At 42.9% G+C, this 22,141-nt stretch overlaps 2 protein-coding genes across 10 annotated transcripts in view; both read right to left on the bottom strand.

Moving 5' to 3' along the window:
* The window catches only part of LOC119481208 (serine/threonine-protein kinase pim-1-like), a 1,020,488-nt gene that overhangs the window by 776,009 nt on the left and 222,338 nt on the right, over positions 1–22,141 (bottom strand). The window lies entirely within an intron of this gene.
* The window catches only part of LOC119481207 (serine/threonine-protein phosphatase 2B catalytic subunit alpha isoform), an 81,569-nt gene that overhangs the window by 45,588 nt on the left and 13,840 nt on the right, over positions 1–22,141 (bottom strand). The window lies entirely within an intron of this gene.

Raw genomic sequence — 22,141 nt, 5'->3', positions numbered from 1 at the left:
CCTTTCCTTTACAGCGGTGCGCTTTCGCCCAACTGACCATCATTTTCTTTATTATGATTTCTGCCATAATCGAGCAATTACCCACACCCACCCGACACATTATGAGAGCCAATCCGCACCGCCCGACCTGCAAAAATATGCGTTAATGAACCACCCAAACCCGACCCAACCCAGAATTCGCCAACTTTATGCATTATAGTAGCACAATTGTCAGGTCTGAGACAAGTGGACTCGAGTGCCGTGACACACAGAAGCTCCTTTGACTGTTGCGCTCTTATTCCGCCTCGCTGTTCTGTATAAAAGGTACAGAGGCGTAACGGGGGGACAGAGTTGTTCCACCTCTGAGTCGGCAGCGGAGGTAGTCACAGAGCCGAACCAATGTCTGTGTAAAAAGGGACAGCCGGTATGGCGAGACTACACAAACACTAGACGCTGACGTTGTTAAACGTCACGCCTCTTTTGCTTCTGTGATGCCGACTTGCTATCAAAAAAAAATCACACACTGGGGCGGCATTATGCTGCCATTGTTTGGTTTGGTGTGAAAAAGCTAAGCTGGCGGATCTTCTTTACGGCAATCTTGCGACCCTCTGTGAGAAAGGGGAAGAATGGGTGGATTATTGCACGCAATGTTTCTGTAAGTTATTAATAACTTACTCGGAATGCTGCTTTGTCACTTTTGGACCGCCTGTCCGAACCCGTGATAACTTCTAGTAAGCTCGGCCCGAACCCGCCCGACCCGTGGGTTTAGTGTGGACCTGTGCATCAGTGGTGGTGTCTGTATCTACAGAGACCCTGCCCGCCCTCTGCCTGAATTTTCTCTTTTCTTTTCATGTTGCTGTGTTTGGGACGTTTCTGGGCGTTTTTCTGCCCCTCACTCTGCCTCCAGCCGTCACTCCTCGGCCTCTGTCGGCTGAGTTCTCCTGTCTGGACACAAACACTAAGCCCATCAGCTAGCTCGACTAAAGATTGCTAAACTCGCTGGCTAGCGCCGTTGAGCCGGGGAGGAGGGGCCGTCTTTGAATGTTGTGTTTACAAACCACAATGGACAAATCCTACTCACTCTGCCTTTAATTAGTGGCTTATTAAGGACAGCTTTTCACACCATTTCAATGTGCTCTAGCAATTTTGGACACAACAGACGCATTCAAAAGCCTGAATCCTGTTTGCATGCATTTTAATTTGAAAAGTGAATTTTTCAATCTAATCAAAGCACAAAAAAATAGATGGTGCAGCACATTCTCTATGCTAATAGCCCAACTAGTCTTTAGACAGACTTTAAATGGAAAGTGTGCTCTTGTAACAAAAGAACAGAAACCCCACAATGCAATTATTTAAAATGGTCCTCATGTCACTGCCCTTTTAGCAGCTGACATCAAACAGGTAAAAAGGAACTCAAGGTTTTTTTTTTTTTTTTAAATGAAACCATTATTTAAAAGGTACTTTTAGTGGCCAAAACAAAAGCCTAGTCTGTTAATATTTCCTTCTTTTACAACCCCATGATGATGAGAATATTACTTACTGACAGGTACAAAAAGGACATAATTAAAGATCACATCCTGTGGTGAACTTTTCAATTCAGCAGCTAAAGAAATAAGACATGCTCTTAATTAACGTCCACTTGCAGACTTTGCACATAGCACACGGGTGTGACTAATGCGCTAAGCCAGTGGCAAATACTGTTGAGTTGGTGGCTATGTGTGTGTGAGTGTTTGTGTTAACATCCATCCTTCCCAAAGGTGACATCAGTGGTAATCAGACCTGCACTTTATCTGTGCCACACTGTGCTTAGTGACAGACGATATTTGGGATCTCAACTGCAGTATTTAAAGCTGACTAACAGGTGTTATATTGAAACTGCAGATTTACTGGACTTGCAGTTTTGTACTTTGAATATTTCCAACATTACTGTGTCTTGAACGGTCTAAATCACCAAGTTACAAGAAAAAGGCTATCTGACTGATGATAACATTTCTCTACACTAAAATATACTGCTCGATTCATTTAGAAAACTTTAACATTGCCTAAAGTCAACAAAGGAAGTGGAAACCTATTTCTGATATCTGAAAGTCAACATTGTGATGCTGGTAAGCTATTTGTCCCTTTTCCTGCAACCACCATCTGCATACTTAAGACCAAAATGACAAAACTGGCTCTTAACACAAGCTTTGTTGAAGCCAAATAAATCCTCAATGTGCTTAAAACTATTTTTTTTAAAACAATATCAGCCTAATGTCTCCAGTAGTTATCTGGGGCATTCAGAAATAGAGAGATAGAATTACCCAAGCCTCCAGGTTGGCCTCCCCTGAGCACCTGCTATGCAACTCTAGCCCGAGGCCAGGGCCTTGGGGCTTTTGACTTGAGCGACTACACCACTCTAGCCCCTGAGATGTTGGAGATATACAGTACAGTGTGAACAGTCGTGTGAACTCTTATGGACCAGCTTGAAAGGAATTTTCTTTCCTGAAGAGAATGACATGACAAGCTAGGTCAAGAAGCTGCAACATTATTATGTCACAAATATCCCTTTGAATCATTAAGGGCACCAGTATGAACGGGGTATTGATTTTAGTTGGTTGTCATAATAAACTCCATGTAAATGTGTAAAAACTGTCAGATAAGGGCAGAGGGTACAGTGCTTACAATATTTTCCTTAGCCCACATTAGCCAATTAAGCATTACTGCAATGACAGGTAAACTCTCAAGGCAGTCTACCGCAACTGTGCGGTTCTTAAATCTGAACTTTATGAGACTAAACTAAGTTATTTTCAACTCTCTGCAAAAAAACAAAACATATGTCTGTGTGGAGAGGTAGCTGGTAACAACATTGAGTTTTATGAGGATGCATGGGAAGCCCCATATCGAATGGTTGTAATAGCTATTATCTACGCCAGGAGATTATGTATTCAGGCGTGGTGTATGAGCATATCTGTGTCTGTCTGTCTGTCCACGGCTAATCTTGCAAACTACTGTACCCATCAGCCTAATACGTTTAGTGGTTCATTTATGCCTGTATGCGCAAGGACCTCTCGTGGTTGCAGTGATTCACACTGTTTTATACCCCCATTGACAGCTGACTCCACACTACTCTTAACCGGCCAGTAAGGGCCGCAAGTGATCAACGACTGCTTCAGTTTAGACTCTTATTTACGCTAGGGATTACGAATTGTTCCGCATTTGATTTACACGCCTGAATAAGACATTGCATGTATGTATGAATGTATAATTATTGCTTAGCAAATGACAAACTGAACCGAGTGCGGAGTAAAACGGAGCTTGTCTTCTTACAGTATGTCGGTAGGAGGAGAGCTAGTTAGCTGTTGACTGTAGCAGCCGGTGGGCAGCAGAGTCCTGCTGTGTGTTTGGCTAACAAAGCTTACAGCTAACGGGGTTTAGCCGGTGCAGACGGCTGCATAAATTAAAATGAGAGTGTATCTGTTGCGTAAGATGTGTGAGTGAAAACCTTGTGGTCTAGATGGGGGCAATTGTGGTTTATATTCATTCAATCAAACATTACAGCAGTGGTCGTTGCAGTCACACCTGATGGAGATCTGCACACTACTCAGTGCACTGTTCTAGTTTGATTTTCTATGAAACGCAATCACCATCGCTTAAACCGTTTATAAAATATCACCACGGCTATACTGAATGTGCACATCTGTTGGTGATGCAAAAACAGGTGGTACCATCGGAGTAGCTGGTGATGTTGACCACATCTGGTCCCACTGAAGCGACAAAAACACAACACATCCGAAAATTCAAACACTAAAGAATAACATTATTCTTTAATAGAAATAACCTGTGCGAAAGCTGTGGTTGTTGGCGCACTGGCATCCTTTCAACACATCGTCCCTCCATTTCCTACCGTCATGACAATGGAAACACTGTGAACTTTCCCCCGTTGGAATTTCTAACAGCCCTCTTATTAAAAAGGAGCAACACCCACCTCTGCCAAAACATTACATGACACATTGTAATGGTAGGTTCTAAAGAAAAAGGCGTTACTCCCACGACAAAAATTCCTGAGCTAACGAAAAAGCACAATGTGGATTAACAACTCAGACAAGGAAGAGGAATCATCAAACTTTTGTTGCGTTCTGTTATTTGAACAAGAAAATAAATGGGGGATGTCAAATATGGCATAAAAAAATGGGCTTCATCTTTCTCATTGCAGTAATTAACCATTCAACTATGAGCTATTGACAGTCAAAACAGATAAAGTGTCAAAATCTCAACCCTTTTTCCTCCTAAACAACAGCATTCCCACACAGCAATTGTTGCATCTACCCTTTCAGACGGAGCTTTGTAGCTGTTAGAGCATAAACTGACCTGAGGCGTTCTGCCTCAAAAATGGTCTCCATTAGCCGGTCGCTTTTGCCTTCATTAATTTTGCCATTTCTCTGTTCCCTTCTCTTATGTAACCAGGAAATTGCACTGCAGCCTTGAATGAGAGTGAAATGACGAGAGAGTGAGAAAGGGTCAGAGAGGATGAAAAAAAGAAACAAATCTGCAGTCTGATTTAACTTTCCCTGCTAATTTGTCTCAGATTAGCATTGTAATTTTCCAAAATACTAATTAAAGACACCCATCAGCCATTAGGTTTAAAGACTACTAGACCACTAAACCTCTGAATGTCTGCAGGGTGTGCTAAATTAACTTTAAAGTTGATCTAATAAAAGTATATTATCTTGCGTTGGTCAGCGAGGTTTACAGGAACATTTAACGATTTCCTTTTTCAGTGGATTAGCGCAGAGAACTCTCAAAGATTTAGATCATCCACCCCTGCAGCCACCTTTGTTCATGCAACATCCGTGCGTGGAATAATTATCCCCGAGCATAGCAGACATTCAGGTGTGATTCTTGAGAAATCGGAATCACACGGGCACGGTGCATCGGAGACTGCTGAGAGGCAGTGGGAAAGCGGGCAGCTTGCTATGTTCAGGTTGGTGTAGTTCAGAGCTAATGTGATCTCTCAGAGGAATGAGACAGCGGGAGGTGCGCAGTCATATGGTGCTGGACAGATCAGCTTAATTGGAGAAAGTGAGACAGGCTGTTGCAGAGCTCACCATGCAGCCCCCCGGCTTCATTTAGCGAAGAACACGGAGTGCAACCGTGATTGCTTGAACTGGCAGCCCAGATGTCTGCGATTCCTGTATATCATCTTCCTTCTTGGCCTTGTCAGATGTCTGAAAGCTGTGTGTGCTACACCTTACATTATGAATACAGAATAAAAAAAAAATAGGAGAGATTTCTGGGATTCAGAAGACAACTACTTAGCAAAAAATGACTTCCAAACAACAGAACAAAGCCTGTACCTTGTGCTATACACTGTAGTAGCGGTGGGTGATAATTCAATATGATAATTTATTGTCTTTAAATCAGGGCTGTCAATCATTTAAAATAAATCGCAAATTAATCACACAATTTCTATCTGTTCATAATGTACCATTTGTCAAGTATTTAATACTCTTAACATGGGAATGGGTAAATATGCTTGCTTTATGCAAATGTATGTATATATTTATTATTGGAAATCAATTAACAACACAAAACAATGACAAATATTGTCCAGAAACCCTCACAGGTTCTGCATTTAGCATAAAGAATATGCTCAAATCATAACATGGTAAACTGCAGCCCAACAGGCAACAACAGCTGTCTGTGTGTCAGTGTGCTGACTTGACTATGACTAGCCCCCAAACTGCATGTGATTATCATAAAGTGGGCATGTCTGTAAAGGGGAGACTCGTGGCTACCCATAGAACCCATTTTCATTCACATATCTTGAGGTCAGAGGTCAAGGGACCCCTTTGTAAATGGCCATGTCAGATTTTCCTTTAGCGTAAGTTTAGAATTGTTATTAAAAGTTATAAAAGTTGTTATTTAGCCTCCTTCGTGACAAGCCAGTATGACATGGTTAGTACCAATGGATTCTCTAGGTTTTCTAGTTTCAAACCAGTATCTTCACTCTGGCTTTAAAACTGAACCCGCAACAACCTAAAAATTACAAGTGGGGTTAATGTGTTAATGAAATTAGTAGTGTTAAAACACATTTGCGTTAACGCGTTGTCGTTGTCGGATCGAAAATTTTGTCCATATCGCCCAGCCCTACTATATAGCATCAGGAATTGTTCAAGAAATTCTTTTATTGATATGATACAGCTCCGCTCAGACAATAACGTCAGTCAATCGATATCTAACTAGCGCCACTACTGGCAGCCATGGTGCCGGTTTATTTTCATCAACTGCACAGCAAATACCTATAGCAAACATTGACTGTGGCTGCCCCAGACGGCCATGAAGGGCAAGCTACCTGTTATTAACTGCCTCTGTATTAAGTCAGCACTGTCCAAGCTGTGTTGGGATGGTGGCCAATGAGTGGGCACTGATAAAACAAATGAATTCCTATAAATCCGTACAGATGCAGCAGACTGCTTGGCGAGAAAAGCAACAACAACAACTCATGATACGTTCTTACAGTTGCAGGGCCAGAAGCCTAAATCCTGCGATGCACAGCATCTTTCCATCAGATGCCCAATCGACCCCCAAGTTAAATTGCTGACGGTGCATGATGCAGCGGGAGCCCTCGCGGAGCTTAGGCGAGACTTGGGGTTGTCACTGCCCACGTCAAACCCTCCGCCCCCCCCTTCCACCAGACAAGCCACCTCACCAGCAATTTTCCTCCCCTAAGACTCAGCATGACCAGTGGAAATCTCAGCATGACCAACAGGAAGCTGAGGCAGAACAAAGGCTCCCGAACTATGTGCGAGTGCAACAAAGGTCAGTTCATACAAAGCATAGAATACCAGAAGTAATTTGACTGCATGGTCACACGTTATTATGCAAAAGGCAGAGCGGTGTCTGATCCAAAGCCTGATACTGATCTATAACTTTACTTCCTTACTCACACAAAAACAGCAGTCACTATTCCCCTGATCCATTTGCCTTTTCGAACGACGGTGCTGTGCTCTTTATCCTCGGGCAAGGCAAGTGGCTGGCAGCACTAGCAAGATCTCTGTGTAATGAATCAAGTGGTAACTCATTATCTGATTAAATGGTACGTAAATACCAGTGTCAGGTAAAACGGATCATGCCACAACGGGCTCATTGGCACAGACATGTAAAAGCCTCCGTCAAAATTCCTGCAGGAGCAAGACACCTAGACACAATGCAACCACAAACCACAGAGCTGTGTTGTTTGTCTTCGTCCTGAGTCTCTTTGTGGTTATTCTGTGCCTCTTTGCTTGTTATGTGCCTCTTTGTGGTTGTTCTGTGTCTCTTTGTGGTCGTTCTGTGCTTCTTTGAAGTCGTTCTGTGCCTCTCTGTTTGCATCTCTTTGTGGTCATTTTGCATCTCTTTGAAGATGTTCTGTCCATTGTGGTCATTCTGTGTCTCTTTGGAGATGTTTCTGTCTCGTAGTGGTCGTTCTGTCTCTCTTTGTCAATGTTTTGTGTCTATCTGTGGTCATTCTGTGTCTTTGTGGTCAATTTGTGTCTCTTTGTGGTCGTTTTGTGTCTCTTTGTGGTCGCTCTGTGCTTCTTTGAAGTCATTCTGTGCCTCTCTGTTTGCATCTCTGTGGTCATTTTGCATGTCTTTGAAGATGTTCTGTGTCTCTTTATGGTCATTCTGTGTCTCTTTGTCAGTGTTTTGTGTCTCTTTGTGGTCGTTTTGCATCTCTTTGTGGTCATTCTGTGTCTCTTTGTGGTCGTTTTGCATCTCTTTGTGGTCATTCTGTGTCTCTTTGTCGGTGTTCTGTATCTCTTTGTGGTCGTTTTGCATCTCTTTGTTGTCATTCTGTGCATCTTTGTGATGGTTTTGCGCTTTCTAGATGTTCTAACTCTTTGTAGTCGTTTTGAGTCTCTTTGTGGTCATTCTGAATCTCTCTGTGGTCATTTTGCTTCTCTTTGTCGATGTTTTGTGTCTCTTTGTGGTTGTTTTGAATCTATTTTATAGATGTTTTGCGTCTATTTGTAGATGTTTTGCATCTATTTGCGATCATTCTGTGTCTCTTTGTTGATGTTCTATGACTCCTTGTGGTCATTCGGTGTCTCTTTGTGGTCATTCTGTGTCTCTTTGCCAATGTTTAATGTCTCCTTGTGGTCATTCTGTGTCTCTATGTCAGTGTTTTGTGTCCATGTGTGGTCATTATGTGTATCTTTGTGATCGTTTTGCGCTTTCTAGATGTTCTGTCTCTTTGTAGTCATTTTGAGTGTCTTTGTGGTCATTCTGAATCTCTGTGGTCATTTTGCTTCTCTTTGTAGATGTTTTGTGTCTCCTTGTGGTTGTTTTGCGTCTATTTGTAGATGTTTTGCATCTATTTGTGGTCGTTCTGTGTCTCTTTGTAGATGTTTTGTGTTTCTTTGTGGTTGTTTTGCATCCATTTGGAGATGTTTACTGTCCCTTTGTGGTCATTCTGTGTTTCTTTGTGGTCGTTCTGTATCTCTCTGTGGTCATTTTGCTTCTCTTTATAGATGTTGTGTGCCTCTTTGTGGTCATTTTGCGTCTTCTTCTGGGACATTTTGCAGGTGAAGATAGGGGGCCCTAAGCCTGTGCCCAGTAGGCCTGTTCAGTAATACATCCATAGGCACAACCAAAGTGGAGTGGCATGCAGCGGTATTTGTTTGCAATAGGCAGCACACAAAAAGAATAAAAACACCCACTAGCACATCGACAAATGTGGGATAATGCTTCAGAATAACAGTATAATGGAGCTGCACTATATGCATGAGATGAATCTGCTATCGACGGTGCAGAAATGAAAAAATTCAATCAAACTCAGACTTTTTTTTTTCCAGTTGGAAGCCTTTTAGTGATGAAGCATCCACTGCGCGCGGTGTATGCACAGAGGACGACTGCCAAGTGTTGAATAGGGCATCAAGTGCAAGTCACTCTCCACTGATAACCGGGAGTTTTCTTAATTCAATTACACAACGACATTCAATTAGAGTGGGATATGTTTAGGAGTCCGAAAATGAACAGGATGCATGAGCTTGTGTAGGCGGTAGGAAACAAAGGACATTCTGTACATCAGAAAGTACCTCAACTTGAAATGTCATCTGGCAGCAGTGTCATTGCTTCATTATTACACAACCACAGAGTCCATTCTGAAGCTGATTAACTGACATGCATAATGCAAAAGATATGGCTATCTTTGCTGACAACAGAGACTTGCAGTAGCTGAACCATATAGCGCATTTGATTCATGAGGTGATAAATTATTTGCAATATGGTCTACCTCACACACCGGATACACCGGCGTGATGTCAGGTCTGAAATTGGCGCCTCGGTTTCTCTACAACTCCGCCTCCCCCTCCAACCCATCTAGAAAGCCTTCACTGTCAATCAATAATTCATAAGTCCATAGAAGTAATGCAATCCTTCCATACAATTAACACAATATAAATTCCAGTTGCAGAATGACGCCCACAGTCCTCAGTAGAAATGGTGTAATACAATATCTAAAGGATTAAACCAATATTTAAGAGGCTGCCATATTTAATTTAGAGATGATCCTTGAGCAAAGAACTCATAAAAACAGAAACGAATGGTAGGTTAATCCAACAAAAACAACTTTCTTCCTTTTAATAAGAGAACAGAACTGCTCTGAATCACCACAGAATACATCATTCTCCACATTTTGTATGATTCAGAATAGCAATATTGTGTGCCTTAAAGGTACAGTGTGTAGGATGTGGTGGCATCTAGTGGTGTGGTTGCAGATTGCAACCAACTGAGTACCCCTCCGCTCACTCCTCCTTTTCCAACACTGCAGTCCCGTGAGCTGCTGAGTGCAAAACCGCGGTAACGCCGTTCGCCTCGCTCAGAGGTCATCCTTACCATAATAACACTACTTTAGGAGCAACGGAAGTCAAACGCTGGCTGGTGGTACCACGGTTTTGCACTCTGTGGCTCATGTTACCACAGTTTCACAAGTGTGTCGGAGAACTACGATGGTCTTCAGGTAACGTAAAAACGTGAAAGGCTCACGCTAGAGCCAGAGTTTGGTTTGTCCGTTCCGGGCTACTGTAGAAACTCCGGGAAGAGGACCCGCTCCATATATAGATATGAAGGGCTCATTCTAAGGCGACGAAAACACAAAGATTCTTAGTTTCAGGTGATTATACACTAATGAAAACATAGTTATGAATATTATATTCCATTTCAGCAAATATATCCCCCGACATGGTACACACTGTTTAATGGATGGTAAAAGAATTGCACCCGAAGACAACAATTAAAATGTGGTCTTTCTGTCTGGATGAAACAGGCTGGATTTCATCACTGAGCCGATGCAGAAGCACAGCTGGATCCATATACCCACAGTGGCATTTGCAATTTGACTCAGTACAGAAAAGATACACTACGTTATATGAAGATGTACTGAAATGGAAGTCAGCCTATAGAACATATATAAGCCCCCCCATCTGGCCACCGAGGACAGAGCAGAGATTTAAAAGGCCGGCAGGCTTTAGGGCTAACGGTGAAAAGGTCACTTAGAAATTGGCGTGAACCTCTTTACCATGCATTAGTAGGGATAGAAGCCGGCCCTGAACCAAACGCTTAACAGAGCGCGGCTTTGAAGCTCAGTGCTTTAGAGTCTGCCGAATATATCTGCGCAGTATGGGAATGGAGTGGTTACCTCTGTGGTGGAGGCAGGAAGGAGAGCGGAGCTTCCCAGAGACAGACCACAGAAAGAGAGAGAAAGGAAGAAGACGGGGGAAAAAGAACCCCCGGCTGCGTCGGAGGAAATAAAAATGCAAAAGAGGACTCAGGGGGCCTGTATCAAAGATATCTCGCCATGAACACTAGTAATGCTACACAGCCCAGCAGGTATTAAGGATAACATATTTAATCATTTGTGCGCACACAAATTATCAATCGTTCCCTGGGCCTTGAATTAATAATTTGTGCTCTTGCACTACTTAATTTGCCTCCCTGTAATTAATAATTCATGCCCTAAAATTACAAAATTGAGCCTTCAAATTACTCAATTAATTCCCTCAAATGAATAGCACACTGCTTAATACAATTGCGGCGTTACACTGGATGGTGTTTCAGCACCCATTGCACTGTTTGCTGGTCAGCTTTGGTTACATGGAGCACAAATGCCATTATATAATTTTACCCCTGATACTTGCTGTGTCCAATAAACTCAGCAATTCTGCTCATATTTACTATATTTTCAACCTAAATTACCCGTTACTTTTTCACAAATAAGAAACAAATATTTGTTTGTACTGGCATGTACACAATGCAAGCTTTGAAAACATATTAAAGGGGACATATCGTGAATAGTCTGATACCATATTTTTTCCCTTCCCGATACCAATTCCGATACCTGAACTTGCAGTATCGGCTGATAATGAGTTCTGATCCGATACAAGAGTGATGAAAAATATATATTTAATTCTTATTATTATTATTTAACATCTGTTTACTACTGACGATGTATGGATGTGATATGATTATTATCTTTGTTGTTATTTGCTGTCGTCACGTGACAGACTACCTGCAATCAGTTCTTCCTGCTGCTCTAAAACAGTGGTTGCCAGTGGCAACCATGATATATCCAGGACGACAGCACAGTGAAGGTTACTGTTTTGGAGCGGCGAAGAAGAATTGATTTCCGGTAAAACAAGTTGCTTTTTTTCTAGGGTAATAAACGATGTAACGCATTGGTGCATTGATCGGCGTACTCGCCGATACCCGATCGCGAATTTTGGGCATTATCGGAGGCATTTCCAATACTGGTATCGGTATCGGAACAACTCTAGTGCTTATACACATACATTTGGGTATCTGGAGTATCTACCAACCCACAAACTGTGAAATAAGACGACCCAGTCAGTTTTTTCTGGGCTACCTAGTTCAGAAAACATGTGATTCAACAAGCCATTCAGGTTTGGCTCCCTTTCCTATGTCACATGCAGGCTCCTTAGAATATACCTAGTTAGCTATACCTAGCTAATAGCTTGAGAACTACCTTTTTAAAGGTGCACCATATTTTTCTTGCAAGCCAATCAGAGCAATACTGGGCTTTTTCCGGAGCTGTTCTCAAAGAGACAGATGCTAAAACGGAGCGTTTCAGACAGAGGGTGAATACAGGTATATTCACACAGACAGTATGAGAAAAATAATGTATTTCTTTAACATTAAAGCATGTAAACATGGTCTAGTAGAAACCCAGAATACAAGTGGGAACCTGAAATTGAGCATGATATGTCCCCTTTAAATTTCTCTAACTGCACATTTTCACGACTTCACTCAATAGCCTGCGGTCAGTGTCATAACTAATTGTAGCTGTAATGACCATACATTTTATTAAATGCTACCAGTGAATTATTACTGCACTTTAAAGAGTTGCTGACCATCATCATCTGCAGCAGCGGTATAAGCTTTAACATCGCATCAACAAACAGGAGAGATATTAGATACAAGTGAGTAAAAAAGGGGTTGCCAGGGAAACAGCGCTGTGGAGTCTCAGTCTTAATCTTTCATCCATCAAAATATTGGCTTAAAAGTGAGTCGCCGGCAGCATGTTAGATTCTGCACCGATGTGATCCAAGGCTGGGAATCTGAGCAGAAACCTTATCATATATATTCCACTGTTTCATGCTTAATAGATGACATATTAGCAGAATGTGGTGAACACAAACTAAAAGGAGTGTGATGGTGCATCTGACACCACAGCTGTTCACTGCAATAATAACATGTCTGGCTGTCTCCACAGAGGTTCCCATCGATGACAGTTATCCAGGGATCCTCATTATTAAGATAGACAGGTCTCACACTAAACAAACCAACAATACACCCAAGACCTGCATCCATCCTGCCATGGCTGTCATGGTTATCAAAAGACCATCATGCACTGACAGAAAATAGCCCATAGCAGAGTTTTAGAGACCCGGGCGACACAGCAATGCGAGAGTGAGTGACAAGCAAACGTTAATCCTGCTGCTGGCTCAACAGATTTTAGATGAGAGATGTAGAAAGCGTTAGCAGCAGCAGCAGCAGCAGGTGATCAAAATGCACCGCTGCTCAGACAGCACTCTGACTAAGTCCCTGATTAATTAGTGAGGTTAGGGCTGAAGCGTGGGAGGCTGTGCGTGGGTGAATGGAGGGATGGATAAATGTATGGAAGGATGGATAGATGGGAGTAGGCGGGCGGATGCTGCGGTGGGGGGTTGGATGGGCATTTTCTAAAGGGATGTCCCTGCGCTGTGTTTCCTGGGGGTTGGTGGGGCGCGCGGCGAACCATCGATGCAGCAGCCGATCGATGACACAGTGAGAGGCCGGCCGGGACCTGGATCACGGCTGGCAAATGACTACAGTGATTTGGAGCTGGAGTGGGGGAGGTGCATGAGTCAGGGAGAGTGAAAAGATCAATAAAATACAAATGCATCAAGGGTCAAGATGAAAAAATAAAAAAAGTGTGTTGGGGGGAAAGAGCACTTGACAATCTCTCAAAAACGACGACCCACTCCTTGTTTACCATTCTCACACAACTTACAGTCCACAGCAAATTAGTAGCCAGCAACATGGGTGGCTTTTGTTTCACTCAGTGTTGTTAGATTCAGCTAGTAAGCATGGTAAATGTAGGAAAACAAAGGAAGCATATTATCATATTGCCTCAGTGGTTCTTTCTACCTCAGTGCTTTTTAAATTTACATAATCATAAACCATGTTCAGATGAGTTTTGGTGTTGATACTGACCTTATTAAGCATCTTGTATCAGCCACAATATGACCAATGTACATTATATTACAGTTTCTTTCACAATGTCATTTTAAAATTCAATGTTTCAGCTATCAATCAGGCTTGCCGCGGTAGTCGGTGTTACATAGTGTTTGAGTAAACGCCAACTAAATTTACATTACTTGCCACTGTAATTTTGCTTTTTTTTTATAGAAATCAAACCCATTTAGTTCATTTTTGCATATCAGCGCCGTGTTATCGCTACATAATCGGACGACGGACGCTTCAAAAAGAAATTGAAAGTGTTTGCCCCGTACAGCTCAGACTAGTAGAAGTCAGATTTCACACACGGGACGAAAGAGAGAGTTGACAGACAAGACGTCGGCGGAGGATTTGGTGTCAAAGCAAAAGCGCCTATTTGACAATATTTCGGATTCAAACCCAATGCTATAAGGGAGACATTATGTTATTGAGGAAATCGCTGTGCGGAGAATGGAGCGGTCAAAGTTGATGTGTAGTGGAGCGGCGCCAGGTGGAAACCTGCGGCCCGGCAGCCGAAGCTCGACCGGCTCGAGAGGCCAGACACAGAGCACATCCAACATTAAAGATTAAAGTAAGAGCTCTACAGATATTGAGCGTCATCTTTTCTTTTAAAAAATGTCCGGTGTAATCAGTAACACCGGTGATGTCACAAGTTTTATTAAATGATGGGATATTTCCTCACCGTCACATCCCTGCTATCAATCACATTCACTCTGTCATTACGGGCCAGAGTTTTTAGGGTCATAGCCATCTCTGGCCTCACATTACCGTACATTAAAATGATTTCCATGAGTTGCAGAAATTTAAAATTTGGGGGAAAAGACAGTACTGGTATCAGCTAGATGCTCGGTATTGACATATACCCTGAGTTGAGGCATCAGCATTGGTATTGGGAGAGAAACCGTTGGATTAATGCATCCTTAATACCTACTTAGAACATCCAACTTTCAATCGTGACATTCAGTTTTTGCCATTAAAATGTTTACACAACCACAATTTCTATACATACACCGAAACCAAGCTTTAAAACAAGCTATAGAGGACAAGCTATGCTAATACTTCCAAGATATAGTTGGACTTAGACTTGGGATTGCATTTTTACTTCATGGAAACAAAAGTGCAAGGAATCAATAGTGAGCCTTGTCCTATAGGCTAAAGACTACGAACCACCTGAATCTGGGCCGATGTGTAAATATATATTTCTGTGTAGACTGAGTATATAGCAAGTGTTAGAAAGAAAGTGCTTAAACTTAAGACCACGTAAAGGTGCGACACAGGTCAGAGAGAACTGCAGTGTAATAGAACAGCAAACTCTAGGTACCACCATTGAAGTATTAGACATGTCAGTTCCAACTACTAAGCAACTGATGAACGGCTGCACTCAACATAGTTAAAGTGAATTATTGCAGGCCAGTACCAGTTTGGGCAGTGCTGTGTGTAAAGCGTTAAGGGCCAACAGACCAGCACATAAAAAAAAAAAGCTCAATCTTAATGTAAAACACTTTAGATTTCCAGGTTTGCAGAGACGTTAACGCTCTCCGGCATTTCCTCTGAAAGCCACTCTGACAGGCCCCAAAGAAGACATCCCCTGCTAGCTTTGCCATGCTGAAGCCTACCCCCCCCCCCCCCCCCTCCCCCTCTCCCGCACCCCCTTCCTCCTCTTCCTCCACAATACCGTGACACAGGATTAGCTTTCATTAGAGAAGGCGCTGTAATCAGCTTTGGAGCATAGCTAGACGGAACAATGGAGGAGGCTGAAAGGATCTGGAAGACGGGGTGCTGTGGGTGCATGCTCGGCTGTATGCAACCCACAAATGGAACCTGTGGCACATTACAGCCATAGCCACACTTATCTGCATATTCCCCAGTGTTATGTCATACGCTTAAAAGGCTGCTTTCATGACAAAGACAGTACAAATGCAACATGCTAATTGCTTCGCTTGAGCTGCCATTGAGCTTTTTAAGGGCGACCAACGCCGTTAGCTTTTGCTGCCACGCTGTTTAAGCATTTCCTGACCCTTACTGGCGGTCTACAACCAATGAGAGAAAGCAATATGACTAGCTGTTCAGATCAGTGAATCTGAGATTTCACCAATTTGGTCTGATTTATCCTTAATTGCTCTTGTTCAAGCAAGGGCAAAAAGTAATACAGATGCAAAGCAAAAAAAAATAAATGTGCAGATCGTGTGCTCTAGGGGTGGGGAAAAAAACCCCGATACAGAATAGTATTGCAATATTTTGTGTAGCAATATTGTAACAATACACGTACGTCAAGTATCGATATTTTATAACATAAACTATGAAGCTCTTAATTATTCCATCCAATAATGCCACCATTATGTCTTTCAGAGGTTGTAGCGGGCTCAGTCTTAAAACTAGAGTGAAGATACGGATCGTATGAAACCAGAAACCCTAATCGATTGGTTGATTCCAATGTTCCTTATGTTAGCTTCTCGGGGAGAACGCTAAATAACGCTTCAAATTTGCGCTAAATTTTGGTGAGGATCACGAAGACTGGCATGGCCATTTTCAAAGGGGTCCCTTGACCTCTAACCTCAAATTATGTGAATGAAAACTCTGAGATGAACAGAGTGAAAACTGCATCTTATTAAATAAAAGAAATTAGAAATCTTATTATATAAAACAGATGTTGACAAACATAATTTGCAGTTGAAAAAAGGTATTAAATCACAATATATTGCAATATATATTGCAAAATGATTAAAATCGCAATAAGATTAGTAAGTATCGTGATAATATGGTATCAAGGGGCCTCTGGTGATTCCCACCCCTAGTATGCTCACTGGGTCAAATGGCTGTCAGCTTTAGTCTTTGTTCGGTGGAATTGCACAAAGTGAGATCAAGAATTTGTTCTGCCACACACAGAGGCAAAAATCCAATACAATAAATTACAAATATGACAACTGATCACAACTCTAAACGGTCATTCATAAATCAAATGAAAGTAAATCAGGCTTCCCAATAAGGTCTGCGCTATCATGTGTCTGCTCTTGGTCTCAACGGTGGCATCCTCCTGCAGGGCTTCAAGGCTACAATTTCACCCTTTTTTCTTCGGATGGTAAACAGAAAGGTCAGGCAGCTAAGGAAGGGATTGGTGGGCGTGTTTGGATTCCAGTCTGGACAAAAAAACCTGGCCCTACACGTGCACAGAACCACCTTTGTGCGAGTCCTTCGCCGCTCTCCATCATGCTGTCAACTGGCGCTTGTGTTGGGAAGGACTGACGACACAGGTCTATCGAGAACATATGTCCCCACTAACCCTGGAGAGCTTCGCCAGAGCGCAGGCAGCCACTTGACAAAGCGTTCTTGTTGGTTGCTTGTACTAGGAGTGTGTAGTGACATGCAGAGCGGGTGGCTGGACACGATACAGATGGGCTGTGTGCAGTTCAGCTGAGGTTGCAGTTGTTGTCACAGGACCAAAAATTTCACTTCAAAAGCTCAAACATGTGAAACTCAATACTATAATGAAACCATGACAGAGAAGTAAAAAACTATATTACAGCATGCTACCGCAAGTGCTTTAAAATGTCGGTCGGTCGTAAAATTGTCCGCTCCGTAAGCAAATTAGTTTGACATTTTTGCACCTGGGATTGGTTTTTAAATGTTGCTACTGAATGTTTTTTATTATCTATTTCACTGCCTGCTACAGTTAACTGTCAAGAGCCATATTGTGGCTCCTTCTTTTCCAGCCCCTTTTAAATATTTCAATCCACACATGTAATCCCTCTGGACAGAACACTGAAAAGGAATTTCAGCTGGCAGTACACGTTTGCTGCAAGATGTATTATGTCTTGTTCGTGGAGTATTACACTGAATTTAAAAAAAAAATCTCGTTTGGCAACCACATGCGATACCTTGAACATCATGAATATCTGGCTGTCAAGTCCTGACCCCTAGTTTTACCACCACATCTCAACTAAAATCTAAACAGATTATAATTACATGACCTCCGACACAATATAATTCAATACATTATCATTTAATCCCATACAATATATGCAAGTCAATAGAAAAAGGTTCCAGAAACTACAACTGACTTCAGTGTTTTCTGCACTCATTCACAGCTTGCCTCTGAGATAATATGCCTCAACAGGCGTGATCGCACCTCCCAAGGAGGGCTCGTTGGCAGCCGAGATGTTGGCATTTCCAGAATGCAATTACTAGACGCATACAGAGGGGATGAGGGCCGGTCTATATTTGCACCCGCACTTGGTGAAACGGACGGGCATACGAGACTGGAGGCTGACCCGAATAAAACACTCGACTGAACTGTAGATAACATTCCTCATCATTAATTAACTCACCTCCCGTGCTCCTCTCAGCTGGCGAGGTTACCTGCTTGACTTGAAAGCGAATACGTCCCTGCCACTATCGCAATGATCTGTGAACTGGGGCAAACCCTCCCAAGCATACTAGAATAGCCTCATCGCATATGTGAAATGGCATTCCTCCACGCTGTGTCAAAAGGACAGAAAGGGTGAAGCACATATCTAACAAATATAAAGCTGGAATATGTCATTTTAAATTGTACGATTCAAGAATAATAAGACACATCTAATATCGTAACAAGCATCTTTCTGGCAACAAATGTTTGTGCCCGAAGGATCCATGTTTGAGTTTTCATTTCTGGCAGACGGACTGTGGTTTTGCTGAGAGACAGGTGGTGAGGCAATGGGATGGCGCAGCCAGCCACCTCCTCCCACCTCTTGCCAAGACAACAAGGCCCCTAAGAGTCCCCTTCCTTTGCCACCGCTTCCTTTCCTCCCTTGCCCACGCCCACCTCTCAAGCCCATCTCTGTATCTAGGCCATGACTGTGCGGGTGTGGTGGGTTCTCCTGCCAGCAGGGGCACCTGACTGCCAAGAAAGAAAAGCAAAAAGCGGAGCTGGAATAGGAGGGAGGGCAACAAAGGAATTACTTCTCTAAAGACCAAAGGAATTCTGAGTCAGCAAGGGATATAACTCCACACCGACCTTACCGCACACACACTCCTTGTCTCGCCATTCGCAGCCCCCTGGAGGAGCTCTATATATCAGGAGAAGCTGTGACGGAACCCCTGAAGTAGCTGCTATTATGCAACCCTTCTGGGCTAAAAGTGACTGTAAAGTAAATCATCCTTCTCTGCCGCCAGCCTGACCTCTATACTGCACAGAAAGCACTTTCAAAAATTCACTAGCGGGAGTATTATGCTGAAGGCACCATCTGTGCAGGCTTTACTAGCGGCCGCGAGATTAAAGGGCGGTTAAAGCATCACATTCGAAAGCCATCTCTGCCGTCAACGTCCAATCAAAGATAAGATGTGTGAGTAAGAGCCGGGGCCTCTGGCCCCTATAAAGCTCTAGGTGCTGCTGGGTAGTGTGGGTCAAGCTGTAGTGCACTGCCTAGGTCGTGCCCCTGATCCCTTCGGGGCCAAACAGGCCTGCTGCGAGGGTCATGTGTCCTTGAGGATCAGGTCAGTGAGTAAGTCCAGGACTCAGAAAGGGACACTTGACAGCTTGACTGCCTGAAGGGAGTCTCCACTCCCAGACTCTCCTCTGCTGTGGTCAAAGGCCTCTGCATTGCCTTCGCTGTACATACAGATCTTTATACATGTAGTCCTGTAACGTAGCTCAGCTTTTTTTTTTTATTTCTTTACCTCTGTAAACTTTCAAAGACATTCCCACGTGGTATGTTTAGTCAAAAATATTGAGTATCGCGATATTACGTTTTGTGATACTGTATTGATTCTCAAAACCACTGTATACATTTTTAATTAATAGTTTACATGAAAGATTAACTTAGTCAATACTTTGTTTCATTTGCAACGATATGCGCCCTCTCAGTGTATGCACACTCTCAAAGTGGTGCTATGATGCTGGAAATTACAGGGACTGTGATAAATGCAGATGCAGATCCCCCCACTGTTCTGATTGCACAAAAAAAGTTAACTTTTTTTACTCAGATTTGATGCATATGGTGGTGTGTTCTTTATACTATGACAGTTTCCTAAAATTAGATTAAAAAAATCACAATATATTGATACATTGAATCGTAACCCCTGTATCATGATACGTATCGTATCGCCAGATACTTACTAGGTATGTTCCTCTGCAGAGCTATCCTTAGCATCAGTTGGTGCTCATTTATTACCATTACATGTAGCCTATATAAAAAGACTGAACATGCAGGACACGATGTATTGAACGACTGTAAATTATCTACAAAGTGTTTATAACCATTTCCTTCACTAAATGCAAACAGAGACACAAAAAGCATACGCTGCCATACATCCTGGCAGTTAAAAGACACACTACATTTACTTTCATCAAAAGCAAATAGTCTTTAAAACGACATCCCATGCAGGGCTGCAGCTTAATACTGTGGAAGTGCATAGCGCTGTTCTATATACACCATCTGTTAAGCTGAAAAGAAGTCCCTGCACTCTTAGCTGCTGTCTACAAAACAGACTCAACAAATGTTTAACGCAGCTTACGACTACTGTCTGCCAACGTTACTGTCATGTGAGATTGGGGGGAAAAAAAACATGAATTTGGTCTAGTGGAGGGAGAATGCTAAATTGATTTGACTCTTGCCAATCGCTGGCTTAAAATCACTTGGAGATACACTATCTGCCGGCTGACCGGCAGATTTGTACCTCGATTTGGCCGTCCCCAAGGCTCGGCGCATTCCTCCAGGGGGATCGGATTACGTTCTATACAGGGAGACGGGCCTGAAGCATTCTGGGTGTTTTGGTCTTACAACACGGGTCTGGCACAGTCGGAGCAGCAGCACAAGCGAGCGAGTGTGCGAAAAGGAATGAAAAGAAAATGCTGAATGAATGGCAGACGGCGGCCTAGAGGAAGCATGGGTTGAAAGGAGGGATGGCAGAACCGCAGCTAGAACTAAAGAGAGGAAAAAAAAGACAAGAAATATGTTGTTGGAGGGTGGCTGGGATACATGACAAGAGAAGACAGAAAATAGTCGAGCCGTTGAAAAATAAAATAATCGGCCTCGTAGTGTATGTCTCACATTTTTTTTACAGGACAGAAAAAAAGACAGTGCCGACTGTAGTAACTGTCGAGCCCCGGCAGAAAAGCTGTCAAAGACATTGTACTCTTTAGTCTTCTTGAGACTGTGTGTCATGGGCATACCCGCTCTTGTGTTCACAGCGGTAACTGTGCGCCAGTGAGCTTGCGTGTCAGTCCTCAACCTTGCCAGTTTCTGTGGGGGCTGGGCCACTATTAAAGCCTCGCATGATATAGCAAAGCAGCGAACGAGCTGCCAGAGAACATGACAGCTAACGTGTATGTGTGTGTAGGACTGGGGTGTGACAACGGCATTAATTACCAACAATGGACCCACATCTTGGGCTCAGGAGTTAACACAGATTAGCTCGTTGAAACAACGTGTCTCCCACGGTTTCATGATTTCAAGTTTCACACAAACAAAAAATTTAAAAATCTGTGGCATGTGAAACTCCTACTACATCGTTGACATTCTTCAGAGTCATCACCGTCACGTGAAAACACACGTGCATGTATGAACATGCACAACAACAATGACAGCGGACTAGTGTACCAACACACAGTCTGCTGAGAAACAGGATCTCTCTGCATGCAATCAATAAAGCAAAATGCAAGTGCTCATAAGCGGCAGGCCCACTTGACAGCAAAAAGATACAGTCAACGAGCCCTGCCTCCACTCCTAATGGTCCGATAGGGAGCGGGACGGCATTAAAGCTCAAATGATTGGTCGTTGTAATGTATGGCTCCCCGGCGTGGGTTTGGACAGGCACAAAATCAATCGGAGCCCTGGGACACACTAACCTCTCCACAATCTGGCTAACAGAGGCACACTGTGAGCTCAGGACTGATGAGATATCAGTTTGCACTATCATCGGGCTCCCCTCGGCCTGGAAACTGCGGAGGCCAACTCCAGAGTCCGCTTTACTTCCAAGGGGTTGTAACTAGGGATGTCATAACACCAGAAATTTATAAGTCGATACCAATACCAGTGAAATTCCCAGATTCTCGATACCTATAGAGTGCTGCAGGGATCACGCATTTTTGTAGGCCAAACCGCAAGTTAGCATCGCCCTGGTTCCCTCAACAAAAACCCAATGGGATTTTTCCATTGGGTTTTTGGATTACTGCAGAAAACAAGCTTTGTGGCAAACACACGTTTATTATACTTACACGTTTTGTTCGCAAGATAATCTCCACAAATGAAAACCACATTTATGATTTTTGAAGCATAAATGCAATCGCCAGAAGTAAAAAGCTAACGTTATAAACAAAATACACCACGGTCGCATGACTTCACGTCATCACCATTAAGATAAAGTGTTCGGCGTGATGACGTTTAGTAGTCTCATTTAGCCGCTTGTTAGCAACCGCTTTTTTTAAGAC

This window comes from Sebastes umbrosus, chromosome 22, assembly GCF_015220745.1.
Source record: "Sebastes umbrosus isolate fSebUmb1 chromosome 22, fSebUmb1.pri, whole genome shotgun sequence".
Classification (NCBI taxonomy): domain Eukaryota; kingdom Metazoa; phylum Chordata; class Actinopteri; order Perciformes; family Sebastidae; genus Sebastes; species Sebastes umbrosus.
The sequence above is the reverse complement of the archived record's forward strand: the minus strand, read 5'-3'. Positions and strand labels throughout refer to the sequence as shown.